Source organism: Prinia subflava, chromosome 14 (assembly GCF_021018805.1).
Source record: "Prinia subflava isolate CZ2003 ecotype Zambia chromosome 14, Cam_Psub_1.2, whole genome shotgun sequence".
Lineage (NCBI taxonomy): Eukaryota > Metazoa > Chordata > Aves > Passeriformes > Cisticolidae > Prinia > Prinia subflava.
The window spans coordinates 2,539,563-2,554,346 of record NC_086260.1 but is presented as its reverse complement, the minus strand read 5'-3'; the positions used below and the strand labels follow the sequence as shown (position 1 = coordinate 2,554,346).

The window sequence follows — 14,784 nt, the reverse complement described above, 5'->3', positions numbered from 1 at the left end:
CAGCAGGAGAGGCAGCAGCTTTTGGCTTCTGCTCAGGATGATTGTCAGGGCTCTTCAGGAGCTTTGTGCAGAGCTTTTGGAACATATGTGTGCAGCAAAAACCTCGCTGCTGCTGCCTGGGCACGGCCCCACAGGCAGCCTGCCCTGCTGAGCCTTGGGGATTGCACCTTCCACACACCTATGGGCAGCCAGGGCTGCTCCCCACCACGTTCATCCCTGTGAACCTGCTCCGTGGAGAAGCCAAAATGAATTCTAGCGCGAATCACAGGGCGTGAGCAAACTGCCTGTTTTTACTGGGTAGGGCTGTGTTTTCTCTGGAGGGAGAACTGTGCTCCAAACCCTTGCAGAGAGCTGGGTGAGGTGTGAGAGCCCAGGCTGGCAGGTCTGCGCTGTGCTCTGACACGCCGTGTCAGGGCTGCTGCCGATGGAGCCGAGCTCTTCCTGGGATGCAGCGATTGCAGATGGAGTGATGTGTAATTTACTGAGCTGCCTGTTAATTCTGCGAGGTGATGGAATCTCCTGGGCATATAATTACTGCAAATGTTTACTTGGCTCTACCACGTCGCTTGACATTACCCTCCACAAGTTTGTACCTTGCTGAAATTACGGCCTGCCTATAAAACACCACGGTTAGGCAGCAAAATATGAAAGAAGTATGGATGAGACTAAAGGCATTTTAAAAATGCTTTCTATGCCTTGGAATTGCAGCCATTCATCCCATCTCCTGCTGGGCGCACACTTTGTAATAGCTATTGTTTCCACGGCTGGGGTTTAATTCTCCTCAGCACGTTGGCAGCGCTGGTGTTCTCAATAACAATCCTCCCAGCAAGGCTGCGGGGAGCAGCCTGACTGACAGATATTTGAAGCTTTTTTGTGGTTTGGGATTAGTGGGACGTTCCCAGGAAGCCCTGTTGGAGTGGGTGATCCGTGGGATCCTGGCTCTGTCACCTGTGGGGGAGCTGGGGTGGCTTTGGGGGCAGGTTGGGGTCGTTCCTCCCCGCAGGTGACACTTGAGCCCTGTGGAGCCTGGCCAGAGGCACTGCTGGATTTCCAATGACATTAAAGCCACCCTCTCACTGCTCTTGGCTGAATTGGTGCTCAGGGGCTTTTCAGTGCCACAGGTCACCCCCAGAGTGCAGGTATGAGTTTGAGATGAACGTTTTGGGGTGTAGGGGTGACCAGCAGGTGCTGGGTGAGGCTGCTGGACACGTTCTGCAGCACCATTCCCATCTACACAGCAGCCACAGAGTGACTGGGCTTGGAAAAACCCTCCAGGATCACCGAGTGCCCCATCCCCACCTTGTCCCCATCCAGAGCTCTGAGTGCCACCTCCAGGTGACACCTCCAGGGATGGGGACTCCGAACCTCCCTGCCAATGCTTCCTCACCAGGAGCAACAACACATGAGCCACACTTTGCAGCAGTCTGGACATTTTCTGGAGCCCTGGACTGTCCCTTTGGACAGGGAGAAGGGGTGCTAGAGACAGGATGCAGCTCCTGGGAGGGTTCCTCCTCACCTGCAGATTCCTTTCAGCAGCCCTGGAGCTGATTTTGCAGGCAGTGAGAGCCGCTCCCAGACGCTTGGGATGCCCAAACTTGTCGTGGACTATAGAGGCTTAAAGTATTAGTTGAAAACACTGATTTCTTTGAGTGTGAAAGTGGTATAAAGTGGTATCCCTTGTGCCCAACAAGCTTCTGTGAGCCCTTTTAAACATCAGCCAAGTAGAGAATGGAAACAACTTTCACTCTAATAAAGCCAAAGTTGCAAAATTAGAAATGCTGTTATTACAAAAGAAAAGCAGACAAAATTAGGGAACAGCAGCTTCGTGTGTACCTGGATTAGGAGCTGCTGAAGGCGTTACCTCCAAAGGAGAATCTTGTTTGTCTTTGCTTTGGTGAGTTCAGCCTGACAGTGCTTGGGTTTTGGACAGGTCTCTTGGGAGTGGAAGCCAACCTGGAGATTTCACTCTTTGTTTTTTAATCTGCTGCCTGCTCCATAATGTCAGAGGTATTTTAGAAGAGCTCTCAGGCTTCCCTGGTTCCTGCACTGATTCAAAGGATCCGTGAGTGTTGTCAGCTTGGATTACCTGCCTGGTGCCAGAACAGGGCCAGTGACCTTGGTTTGTGGTGAATGGAGCTGAGGGAAGCAGAGGGAATGGGGATGCTGCTGGTTCCTGTTCCACACGCAGCACTGCATCTCTTTGCTGATGTTTATAAACACGTAAATCATATTAATGAACCCCCCCAGAAAGATTTTCCTGAGATAGGTAACAGCAAGTGGCCCCAGCCCTGTTTTTCTTCACCAGTTGCTGTTACTGGAAAGGCAGCGAGCTGTTGTGGTGCATGAGTGGAATTTGACAGGTTTCCCATGGAAACAGAAGATCAGAATTTTATTTCTTCTTTGTCAGTGAAGCTGATGTCAGTCAGGAGCATCTGTGCTGTCCTCAGAGGATACACCCTGGTGTAGGCTGGAGTAAGTGAAGGCTGAGTGTACTGAATAGTCTTGTCTGCCTTAATGTACCTTATTTATATATATTTTAAAAAATTGTTTGGTGATATGATACTAGTATTTCTTTTTGAAATTAATTCCCACTGTGGCTCCAGCCTGGGGAGCTCTGGCAGGTTTGAAACACTCTCAAATGCAGATTTTGCTGCTTTGCTTTCTGCTCCCCCCAGACTGCCACTGCCATCTCAGTGTCCCCAGTTCCCTGCTTGGGGCTTTGAGACCCAGGCTCTCTTTCATTTCTCCCCCAGTGGGTTGCTGCTCCAGCCTCACAGATTCTCCCACGTCCCTGTGCTGCCTGTCTCTGCACAGCACTGATCCCTGCTGGGCTGCATTCCCGGATTTTGCCAGATTTTTTGCCATCCCTCTCCCAGGATCTGTTCCCTCTCTGATGGAGGTGGAACAGCAGCTGCTGTGAGGCCCCAGCCCGTTCACACCCAGCCTGGTGCTGCTGCACCAGCCTCGTTTGCTTTTGTGCCCCTCTTGCTGCCTCCTTTTTCCTGAGCCTCCCCTCTCTCCATCTCCATTTCACACTCCAGGTCCTTCGCTCCTCTCTGCTGCTGCTCCTCAGCACTTTCATCCCTTCAGCCTCATGGAATCAGGGAGTGGTTTGGGGTTGGGGAAGGGGTTTAAAAGCTCATCCACCCCTGCCATGGCAGGGACACCTCCCACTGCCCCAGGCTGCTCCCAGCACTGTTCAGCCTGGCCTTGGGCACTGCCAGGATTCAGGGGCAGCCCCAGCTGCTCTGGGCACCCTGTGCCAGGGTTGCCCACCCTCCCTGGGAGCTCATCCCTTGCTGCTTCCTCATTTCTGCATGGAGGGGGACCCCGAGTGTCTGTAGCAGCTGTTGGAACAGCTTTGCTCAAAAAGCATCACGTCTTTGTTTCCCTTTCCTCCCTCCAGTGTCCTGGCTCTGATTAGGAGCTGTGTTTGGGGTTTTTTCACACTAACTTGGCTCTGCTGCTCCCAGTGTGGAAATAGGTGAGAATCTCAGTCACACCTGGCGCAGGTAAAATGAGTCAAGACACATTTGCTTTATGAAACATCAGCTGGAGCTCTATCTAAGCTAGTCAAGCCTTTACTGGCGTTGGGTCAAGCCTTTAATGCTGTTCCCAGGGTTACCTGCTGGGAGGGACAGAGGGAACAATTCTGTGCACACCAGTGGCAGAGGAAACCCAAGGCTTCCCTGATCCTGGTTGGGAAATACCACAAAGCATCCCAGAGGCACTGCTGGGCCTCCCTGCTGACTGGGAAGAAATTCTGAGAGCAACAAATGTGTAAAAACGTGTTTGAAATCTGTATTTCTCAAGAATTCTCTCATTCACGTCATGAAACTCACCTCTATTTCCTGCCTCTGTGTAAACCTGCTTAGTATGGGTTGTGATATCATTTACCTGATCTACTCCTCTGTAATTGTGGGAGAGAAGGGAAGAAAAAAAACCCAAAAACCTCTTTATGAAGTGCTGTGCCAATTTACCGTGCCATAAAGGAGATATGCCATAGTCAGTGCTAAGGTCTAATTATGTAAATGGCATAATTTAAGAATCATTATTAAATCCCAGCAAGCTTTATTTCTTTTCCTCGTTGTTGATGGTTGTCCTTGATAGGAAAATGTCATGATGCCTATCATAAAAATTAATTTTTGTGGGGATTTCACACCCTTGCAGGGGCTTGGAGGCCTGGCAGGGGAGGGTGGAGGCTGATTCCTCTAATCCTTGCAAGAACAAATGTTGTCCACAAGGAGAGCAGGGAGGGGAGAGAAAACTCTCACAGCAGCAAATATTTAATTAAAAAATGCTGCTTGGGCCAACTAGTTGTGGCAGCAGCTGCTTAAACAGAGATCTGTCCTCTAAATAACTTCAGCTAAATAAAGGAGAAGGAGAGTGGAGGGGAAAGCTCCAGGGGCTTGTGCTGTAATTGCAGGAATGGGTTTCATTTCTGCATTTTGGTGTCTTCAGTAGCCATGAGCTCCTTCTCTGCCTGTCTGGAAAAACAGGATGCTTCGAGCTCTGGAGGTTTTACAGAGGGGGGAGTGCCAAGAAAGCCACTGCATCACCTGCTGCCTGCATTTGGGGTGGGCAGGGTCTCATCAGGGAGGATTTTCTGCCACCCAGAGTAAACCAGTGTTGGTAGGTACAGAACTGGCTCTTTTCTAGCTTCAGGGAACCTGAAGGAGACTGAAGGAGTGGGAGCTGTGTCTGTGCTGCAGCAGGGCTGGCCTTGTGCCCTCGTGCCAGGGCGCTGCCCCAGCCATGGGGACTTCTCTTTTATTATTTAATATTAACTCTGCAGACTCTTGGTGAGCTCCCTTTGCACCTTCTGCATCTGCCACGTCGTGAGCTGGACCTCTGAAGGGTCCGTGCCATTTATTTAACATAAAGTGTTATTTATAATAACGTAGTCCCAATTTTTAGGGGGTGCCTCAGAGCATCCCACAGGCTCCCAGCTGCAGTTTAATTCCATAATAAATGTTGTTTGACCAAGCAGCTGGGCTGGGCTGGATAAAGGAATGTGAGGTGTCCATGGGCTGTGTCAGGAGAGCTCTTTGAAAGGCTCAGATCCATAAGGAGCAAATCCAGGAGTCTCTTCCATGCTCTGGGGACATTTCCAGGCTCAGGGCTGCAGGGAAGTGTGAAGGAGCAGAAGTTAATTCAGAAATATTTGAGAGAAAAGTGTGTGGAAGGCCTTGTGCATGACTGACTCCTCTCTGTGATATTTTTAGTGAATTTTTAGCCACTTTCTGGTTTGTTTTTATAAGGACCATAATTAGGTGTTGTGAGATAATGATTAGAGGGCATTAAGTTTATCCATGATATGACACAAGTGAGATATAAACAATTTGACCAACACTATTGACAATTTCTTTAATTTTTTTTTTTTTTAAGAAGGCAGAGCAGGGTCTGTGGTGCTGAAGAAGCTCTGGATGAAGTCTGCAATGCAGTTTTCATGCTGGTGCCATGGAAAACCCTTCTCCCACTGTGCAAATCATTGATTAGAGCAACACCTCTGCAGGTGGCCTGGGGAGCAAAAGCCACCCTTGTTCAGCAGAACTTGGTGTTGTGGACAGAATGGGCAGGGAAATTCTGATTCTGCCTGTTTGACATGCAACATGAAGCTTCCCCTTGCAGTTTTAACTTCAGCAGAGTTTAATTGTTCAGGCAGAACTTTCCACTCCTGATATTTGCCTGCTGTACTTCTAATTTGATTTTATTTACTTTAATTTCCAGCAAGGTGGAGTGGAGTTTTTTCCAAAACTGAGGAAGATCATGGTGGGTTTGTGCTGAATGGAGAGCCAGCAGCTTTTGAAACACAGGTTTCATATTGGGTGGTGGGGTTTAGGTGAGTGGATTTTGCTGTTGCCATGGAAAGGAAAAACCAGAAGTAAAAGAAAAGCAGGCACCTAAATTGCCTTTTAGGTAGTGGACACTCTTCTGGGTTGTTTCTAAACCTTGTGTGGCCTGGGGAGATACTTTACCAGCCCCTCACAAGCTGAGGGAATGGATTTAGTTTGGCGCAATTTCCTTCCAAACAATTTTCCCTGGGTACTGGGTAAGCAGGTAAAGCCCATTTTTCCAAGCAATCCTATTTTCCCAGGGTTTTTCAGGCTGTCTGAACAGTGTGTTTTGCTGCCTGTGTCGCTTCCTCATTGTTTTCTGCTCAGCCACCTAGCTGGAGTCAAATTGTACCTCTAAAGATCAACTTAAAATACACCCTGGGCTCGTGGTGTGCCTGCTGAAACATCTCCCGTGATCACTGCAGGTGCTGCAGTCGCTGCCAGTGCTGAAGGGAGGATGGATGTGGATCCCGAGGAGAGAGAGGCAGAATTACAGAGTCTCTTCCCTTTTCTTTCACAGCTACAGCAGATATATTCAATATATTGTCAGCCAGCTGTCTTCAGTGTGGTTGATGGATGTTTTGATTCAGTGCCTTGGAAAAAAAATGGTATTAATGGAGAAAAGCAACTGTTGCAGCTAGAAAATCATTGGGGTTTGGAGTGTTTTGAATGATGCTTTTCCCTTACAATGATAAAACTACCGGAGCAAGTGCAGAAAATTGCTGCTGTGCTCAGAAATAATCCTCACCTTACCAACAACTTGATTTCCCTGAAAGCTTCGCCAAAAAACATTTCCATTAACAGGAGCTCTAGGAACCAAATGATGAGCAGATAAATTGCAGCATTGTGCTACTTAGGAGAATGTCTCAGGCACTCCTGGTACGATTCTGAGCTCTTTCCTCCCCCGAGATCCTGACAGAGATTTCAGAAATGTGTCCCATCCTCCTCATGAGTCTTTAAAAATGAGTTCCTAAGAAATGCAGGTGAAACAAGAGTGTCTCCCCTGGGTGGGCCAAGCTGCTGAATGTGTGTTTTTATTTAGGCTTTTTGGGGGGTTTATTGAGCTGTGGAGTTCTTCGTGGAAAAAGGAAATTTTTATAGATTCCAGGTGAAAACAGGGAAAGTGGGAAATGCCAGAATCAGGATGAATTATCCATGCATCTCTAATGCCATCCCATTTGCTCAGTACTCAGATTCCTGATGCACAAACTGGGCCAAATCCTACAATTATTGCCACAAATCAGTTCCTGTAGAATCAGAGCAGGATTCCCAAAGTGAGAGGTGCTGCTCCCTGTCCAGACAGGCACTCCAGGATTTCAGAGTGATGTGGATGGTGTTTCACCTGTACCCTCAAACATTTCCGTGCAGTGTCTGTGTGAAATCACTACACTTCACTCGATTTTTAAATTTTTTTTTCTAAGTAATCCCTTGTATCTCTGGCAACATAGAAAATGTTGGAAGCTTAATGGCCTTGACTTATCAGGAAAAGCAAGTGTTGGGAGATCCTCCACGGAGCTGACAGAGGTAATCTCTGTTATTACACGGAAGGAGGAGAATCAGAGGCAGGCAGGGAGTTCAGAGCCTGCTTGCTGTGAGACTCTCCATGGTCACGAGTCGCTGGCTGCAATTTAAATTAGGAACACGCAGTGTCCCAGTGACTTTCACTGCCATTGTGCTGAGGGGCAGGCTAAACTGAGAGAGGAGGTTTCCTGCAGGTCTGGGGTCAGTTCTTCTTGGGGTTTAGGATTTTTTGTGTGATTTTTAGGGTTTTTCTCTCTTGGGAATACACTGAGCATCTCCCGAGTCCCTGAGGCAGAGAAGCTCTGTGTGTGTGCATTTTCCTGGCACAGATGGAGCAGGGAGCTCAGATTTAGGGGGTTTGATATCTGGCAGTATTGCCAGTGTTTTACCTCCCAAGTGAATTCACCTGCCTGGGATGCAGCAGAAGATGATGATCCCTAATGGCTGGAGTGGGAGTAATGGCTGGTTTCTGCTGGTTTTAGGGGTAATCCAGTTAAATCCCCTTTCCCCCTGTCCGTGTTGTCTCCTCGTTACCAGCACAGGGAGCTCTCCAGCAAACACAAACCCAGCTGGGAGAATCACCAGCACCAAGTGGAGCCCGGGTGCCCTGCCCTGCTTTCTGCCATTGTCGGGTGATTTTCCTGGCACTGGGATGGTTCCTGTGCCTGGCATGGAGCCCATCAGGGGCTGGGTGTGTAAATTTTCCCCCTCCTTTGGTACCTGAGAGCGTTCCTGTCCTGGCAGGATCCCGAGGAGCCCTTGGCTGTGCCTTTGGAGTGCTTTGTGCTCTTCTCCCTGAACTTTCTGCTGACTGAACAACCTCATTAGCCCTGGGCCTGCCAGAGCTGTGCCTGGCACATCCCTGCCCACGTTTCCCAGTCAGCAGAGCTGTCCTGGCTGTGTGTGTGCCAAATGTGCTCCAGGCAGGAGCTGGAATGGCTCGGAGTGCCTGTGGCGTGTGCTGGCTTCCAGGAGAGCCTTTCAAGGTGAGGCAGGGCTGCTTCAAGGAGGAGTCGCTTTACTATAACTCATGTTTGCTTGTATTAACAGCAGAAAGCTCATGATGTTCCCATTATTATGTGTTTTGAAAGGGGCAGGATGAGGGTACAAAAGGAGCAGGCACCTTTGCAAATTTGTGTTGAAATTTCGGAGAGTTTGCATCGCCTCTGTTGGCAGAGGCTGTCGTGGGCAGTCTCGTCTGAGCACAAACTGCAGCCTGTTTTCCTTTCCTTTTTTTCCTTTCCTTCCCTTTGTGCCTGCCTGCCACAGCCTCACCCCCATCACCCACCCCACCTGCTGCTTTCTGCTTCATGCTTGACCTGTGAGCTGAAATGCTAATGGCTGTTGAGAATTCCAATTAATATCAAACTAGTTTCGGCCAGAAAAGTGCTAAACTCGTTCAGGGGATGCAGCATCCCAAGGAAATGCAGAACGGCAAAATCCTCAGACAGCAGCTGAATTTTTAACAGGCTGTGCTTTCAGGTGTGTCTGCAGAGCTCAGCTCTGGGCTGCTTTGAGGGTGATGGTCACTGGGTGTTTGTAGGTCATGACATTCCTCTGCCACTGTGTTATCACCTCGTGCTGGAATAGTTTCTGTGTTTCCAGTGGTTAAAAAAGGAATGGTGTGTGGCCAGACCTTCAGGCGAAGGGGACAAACCAGACACCCATGGGGGATTAGGCTGCTCTTACATCTGTAAATGTGCATGTGTAAAGCCAGACACTTATTTGGTGGTGACTTGTACAGGAATTACACAAACTACACTCTATGGTGCAGTGAAGGAATACAGTCTAAAATTCCAGCATGGTACTCTCAATTCCACTCTAAATACCTTAGAAACTTGCTAATTAAATACTTGTGGGTTTCTCAGAAGTCTGTGCATCATCTCCACAAGCAGTTTGTGTTGCAGGATGTTGTACATACACCTGGAGTACACTACATTAAATCCAGATTTTCCCTTGAAAGAGAGGTTGGTGCCACAGTAGAACTGGAAGAAGGCTTAAAGGAGATGAATGTAAAAATATGGATTAGCTCCCACTCAAGAAAAGATTGTGTCTAGAGACCTAAACTTGTCTGTCACAGGAGCTGCTGTGGTGGCCCAGTGCTCACAGTGCTCAGTGCTGCTGCCCAGTTATCCCAGTCCAAAAACAAACTGGAGAAGGAGCAGGTTTATGTGTTTATGTGCAGTGAGGATGGGCAGGGAAGCAATTAAGAAAAAAGAGAGACTTGAGGGGATTGCACTTCAGGATTTTGTTGGGAGCAGCTGGGAGCAGACAAGGGAGTGTTGGTGAGAATGGATTGCTGGTGCTGGCTGCCTTTTCCTGGGCTCACACATTTGGATTCCAAGATGCTCTTACACCTCAGCTCGGGGTAGATCTCCGACAGAAACACCAGAAACTGAGTTTCCACAGGCATCCAGCTGAGCCCTGGGTCACAGCTGGGGGACAGCCCCACTTGTCACCCTGCCCTGCTTTCCCAGATCCCCAGGGCCTGGCAAGCTGGCCTCCCAAATTCCTTATTTATCCCTTAAAACTTTGGCTCAGGGAAATGGATTCTGTTCCACTCCTTATTGAATTGAATGTTTCGCTGTAGCCTTACGTGTGTATTTCTTTTTTAGTTATATTCATTCCAGTTTTAGAGTGGTTTTTCGGTTTGGAAACTGAAAGACTGATGGATTACAAAATTGGGAAGGTGCAATAGTTGCAATCATAGTTGAAAGATGCAAATTTTGTGAAATAACGCTGAAGTTGTGTAGCTGCACTGCAAACTTTTCCTTTGGATGTGCTGTCCTATAATGTTTATTAAGTCCTTGGCAAGATAAATAATGCATGGACTTTTCTCACTAAACCTCCTGAGAGTGGAATTGCATCTAAACCAAAAATATCTCTGTGCCTGTTGTGTGCTGTTTGGAAATACTTTGCCACGGAAGGAAGAGCAGCTTTCTGATTTGAGTGATTATTTTAATCACCTCCAGCATATGCATCATGGGCTGCTTTTTTAGGAGCTGACAACATCCCAAAATAGGTGACTGGGGAAGAGTCAAGTGAAGGTTATCCTCTCCCTGCTGCTGACACTGGGATGTCAAAGAGCTTTTAGGGGAAAAGCAATGGGTGCCTTTGACACCTGAAATAAAATGGGGTCCTTATGAATATTCCCCTTTCTTTTCCAAACTCTTGAGTGGCTCTGCACTCCAGGGGTTTCCAGAGAAAAAAAAAAATAAAAAGGAGATCTATAGCTGCATAAAAACTGATGCTGGAGCAGTTCATTTGTAGCTGAAACGCAGCAGAAATCTCCACCTTTCCCAGGTAATTGGTGAAGCAGGGAGCTCCTGGAGGTGTGGAGAAGCTCAGAGGTGATGGATTCATTGTGTGAGCTCCCCGGGGCCCTGCCTGAATCCCAGCGCTGTCACCCCTCTTCTGGAGCTGCTCTGGGAACCCCTGGGAGCACTTTTCCTTACCTTCTGAATTTTCCATGCCCCACTTGCTGGAAGGCTTTGCAGTGGAGCCCCTGTGCTCTGTAGCACTGAACTCATCTTTTCCTGCATTAACAATTCCATGTGGAATCTTTAAACAACCAAACTTTTATATTTTTTTTCCTACCAGAAAGCAATTTTTTTTCCCCCAGAATTTTTTCCTGTTGTTCCATAACTGGGGCCACACAGGAGGATGTAATTTCTAATTACAAATATTTGCCAGTCCTGTAACATCCATGTCAGTGAGAAATTAAACCTGGTTCTAGCTAATGAAAAGCTCAGCCAAGGGATGCACCAGAGTTAAGCTGTGGGAATCCATTACTTTCCTCAAGATTTGTGCTGTACAGGGCTTAAACAAGGAATATTTGAAGAGGGAACCAAGGAGCTGAGGTTGATGCCATATTTCGTAGTGTATTAGAATTTCTCTTGGAAGCAGTAGACCAGTAATCTGGGAATTTTGGCTGTCATCCTGCTACTATTTATGAGCAATTTTAATGCAGTAATTACATGTAGGGAAAATTGTTCGCTAGGTTGATGAGATAAATGGAAATATAATCTTTTTTTTTTCTTGTTTGGTTGTCCAATATTTTTACAGCATCCTTCTGGAAGCAAGGGGATGTAATAAAAGAATCTGGAACTCCATTGCTCCTTGGAAATACTGATAGTTTGAAAGATTTGCTCAGTGTAAGTTAAAGGCAGCTCATTAAACAAACAAATGAGCTGTCCTTAGAGCAATCAGTATTTACTATTAACTGAACAGCACAGTAAATAATGAATTGCAGGTAAGGAACTACAGATAAGTATTTGCAGTGAATTCAAATTACTTGACTTGAGCCCGAGGCAGAGAAAAGCAAATAGAAAGATAGAAAGAGGAGGAGGAGGGGGAAAGAAGAACGAGAGGAGGGGTTGCAAATGTAACAGTTCTTGTAGCAATCCATGTTCATTTGTTGTGCAGGAGAAATGTTTTCTTGGGCAGTCTGGGCCCCCTTCCCTGGTGTGAGTGGTGCTGCAGTGAGAACAAAGGAGGATGTGGAATTCCTGGGAAAAACAAGAAGAGAAGACTTGGGGGAGACTTAGAAATTTTTTCCAGTACCTGAAGGGGGGTTATAAGAAGGCTGGAGAGGGACTTGGGACAAGGGCATGGAGTGCCAGGACACTCCAGGAAATGGCTTCCCACTGTCCCAGGGCAGGGATGGATGGGTTTTTGGGCAGGAATCCTTCCCTGGGAGGGGCTGGGATGGATCCCCAGAGCAGCTGTGGCTGCCCCTGGATCCCTGGCAGTGCCCAGGGCCAGGCTGGACACTGGGGCTGGAGCAGCCTGGGACAGTGGGAGGTGTCCCTGCCATGGCAGGGGTGGGAGAAGGTGATTTTTAAGTCCCAGTCCAACCCAAACCATCCTCTAATTCTGTGAGAAGCAGGACTCTGGGCCTGGCCCAGCTGGGACAGCAGGGCTGATGTTTTTCCCAAGGTCAGGATTTTCCAAGTGGGTCCCTGGCACTCTCCTACCCCAAGGACAGAGCTGAGCTTTGGCACCAGCGAGACTGAAACCTGCCCGTGGCTGCCAAGTGCCTGCACAGCTCCCTCAGTCATTTCTCCAAATTACTTAGGCAGCAAAATCATTCATTTGCTGGCACAGGTTGAGAAGTTTGGGGCTGGAGTTTGATCCTCCTTGGAGGGAGGGTTTGTCCTGACTGGAGTTTGGGTGCGTGGCTGTGCCTGAAGCCAGGGTGGATGGGTTTTCTAGGGATATTGCTCATTGAGGAAGGGGCTCGGGGAGTTTCGGGTGCTGGAGGTGAGGGGGAAGGTCAGGGATTTAATCAGTATCTCTGCAGTTTCCCCTGAAGCCTGGTGGGACAGCCAGAGGTACAACAGGTGTCCTGAACACCTAAAGCTTGGCAGCCCTGCCTAAATGTCACCTTGAAAAGGTGAAGAGCTTGGCTCAGGTCTCTGCAGGGAGGATGTGCCTCACCTGGGAGCCTGCTGAGCACCAGAACAGGGCACAGAGGGAGCAGTGAGTGGGGCACATCAGGGGAGATGTGTGTGAGGTGCTGGCATCCCATAACCTCTGTCACAGCCAGGATATTGCCCTGCCACTTCATCAGGGACAGCAGGCACAGGAGATGGAGGCTTCTCTTGCTGCTGATGCCTTGGGAAGGCTGAGCTGGAACAGAGACTGGACAGAGCCAGAGAATAAAGCAGGGATTTATTGAAAGGCCTTTAGGGCACACCTTGGGCAGGACAAGAGCCTGGCCAGGGCTGCACCCAAGGTGGACCCAAAATGGTCCCAAAATGCACAAACGTCACCAGGTCTCACACTTTGATGAGTTTTGCTCCATTTGCACTTTGGGGTTGAATTGTCCAATTCCAGCTGCAGGCTGTGAGGTCCCATCCTTCTTGTTCCTCCCTGCATCCACCCTTGTTTGTGCTTTGGGGCTGAAAGTTGTCCTTGGTGTGCAGCAGGAGAAGGATTTGTTTTGTGTCCCTGCTGTGTGCAGAGCTGAGTGAGCCTGAGTGTGAGCTCAGAGCTGCACCCTGGGCAGCACAGAGCCTGGAATACAGGGAAGAGAAAACTTCAGGCATCACTGGGAGGTTGTCACAAGGTGAATATCTCCACAAGGAGCCTCTTGCTTGATTCACATCACCCCAGGACTGCACCTCGTGGGGACCCCTGAGAATAAACCAGCCGAGGTCCAGCAGAGCTGCAGGGAGGTTTCCAAGTGGAATTGTCTGCTGGCTGTGCCCAGGTCCATCCCTCCTGGTCCCCCTGTGCTGGCTGCTTCCAAATGCTGATGCTGTCAGCCCCCAGCATTAGTATTCCAGCCAGGGAGCAGGAGTGAGGTGCTAGACAGGCCGACTAATTACAGCAGCCTGCAGAGGCAACTCAGGCTGGACCACATGATGAAGGATATACTGCTCACTTACAACGTTGCTGCTTTGCTCTGGCACTTCATTTAAGAAAATGAGAAAAAAAAATAAGGTGTCAGCTAATTGGTTTGGTTAAGGAATCGAGCTGTGCTCTTGTTTTTTTCCTTGAATTTAATCTGAATTTATACAATGCTTTGTGACAATCATCCAGAACAAAACTTGCTGTGACCTTAGCGAGCTGCACACCTCCTGTAATCCCAGCTCCCCTGCCTCTGGCTGTCATCCTGACCTGCCTGCTCCTGTCCCCAGGGCTGTCAGCAGATGGAGGAGAGGAGGCTCTCACTGCCACCAGCCACCATCTGCAGGCAGCAAGGCTGGTCAGGCTTCTGTGTGCCCAAACTGCAATTCTGCATCCAGAGGGGTTCTGTCAGAGCATCTGTTTCAGAGCTGATAACACAGATCTGGGGCTGAGGTGTGCCAGGGGCAGTGAGGAGGGGGAGAGCCCCATCCTGCAGTGACAGCAGCCATCAGGTGGCTGCTGGCTGTGCCTGCTGTGTGTCCTGTGTGTCCCCTGTGCTGTCACACTGCCCAAGTTTTGGCAGGCTGAGCTTTGGAAAGCTCCCGTGCTCACAAATCAGGGCCAGGAGAGCTCAGACTGAGGGAATACCGACTGCCACAAGCAGAACCACTGGTGCTGCATGATCCTGGGTGATTTACACCCAGGATAGCCTGGGGGTGCCAGCTGAGCCTGTCCCCTGTCCCTGTCCCCTCCAGTGCCCTTCTGCAGAGCAGGGCACTAAGCAGATCAGTCATCTTCTTCCACCAGCAAACACTCCGGGCCTAAGATACTTAAAAGACATCTGGTTTTTAGCCTCATTTCTGAACAAACGAGGCTTATGTGATTATAGTGTCTGTCACACGCCCCTCATTGGCCAATTTCAATCCTCAGCTGGGGATTTTGGTCTCCCAGATGGGAACTTCAGGAGGTTTTGGTGGGCTGGTGATGAGTGAGCAGAACTCGTCCTGGAGGGAGGGAGCTGTGCTCATCTCAGAGTTGATGTCAGAGGGAATGTGCAGGGGGAATGTGCAGG

The 14,784-nt window shown here is 48.9% G+C and overlaps 1 protein-coding gene across 9 annotated transcripts in view; it reads left to right on the top strand.

The window, feature by feature from the left end:
* The window catches only part of CHL1 (cell adhesion molecule L1 like), a 146,256-nt gene that overhangs the window by 62,290 nt on the left and 69,182 nt on the right, over nucleotides 1-14,784 (top strand). For 2 of the 9 annotated variants that reach the window (XM_063411336.1, XM_063411331.1), the window contains exon 1: nucleotides 8,220-8,344. The exons of the other annotated variants lie outside the window; for them this stretch is intronic. The gene's annotated coding sequence lies outside the window, so the exon portion shown is untranslated. Of the gene's footprint in view, nucleotides 1-8,219; nucleotides 8,345-14,784 lie in introns of those variants that run through there. 9 annotated transcript variants of the gene reach the window in all.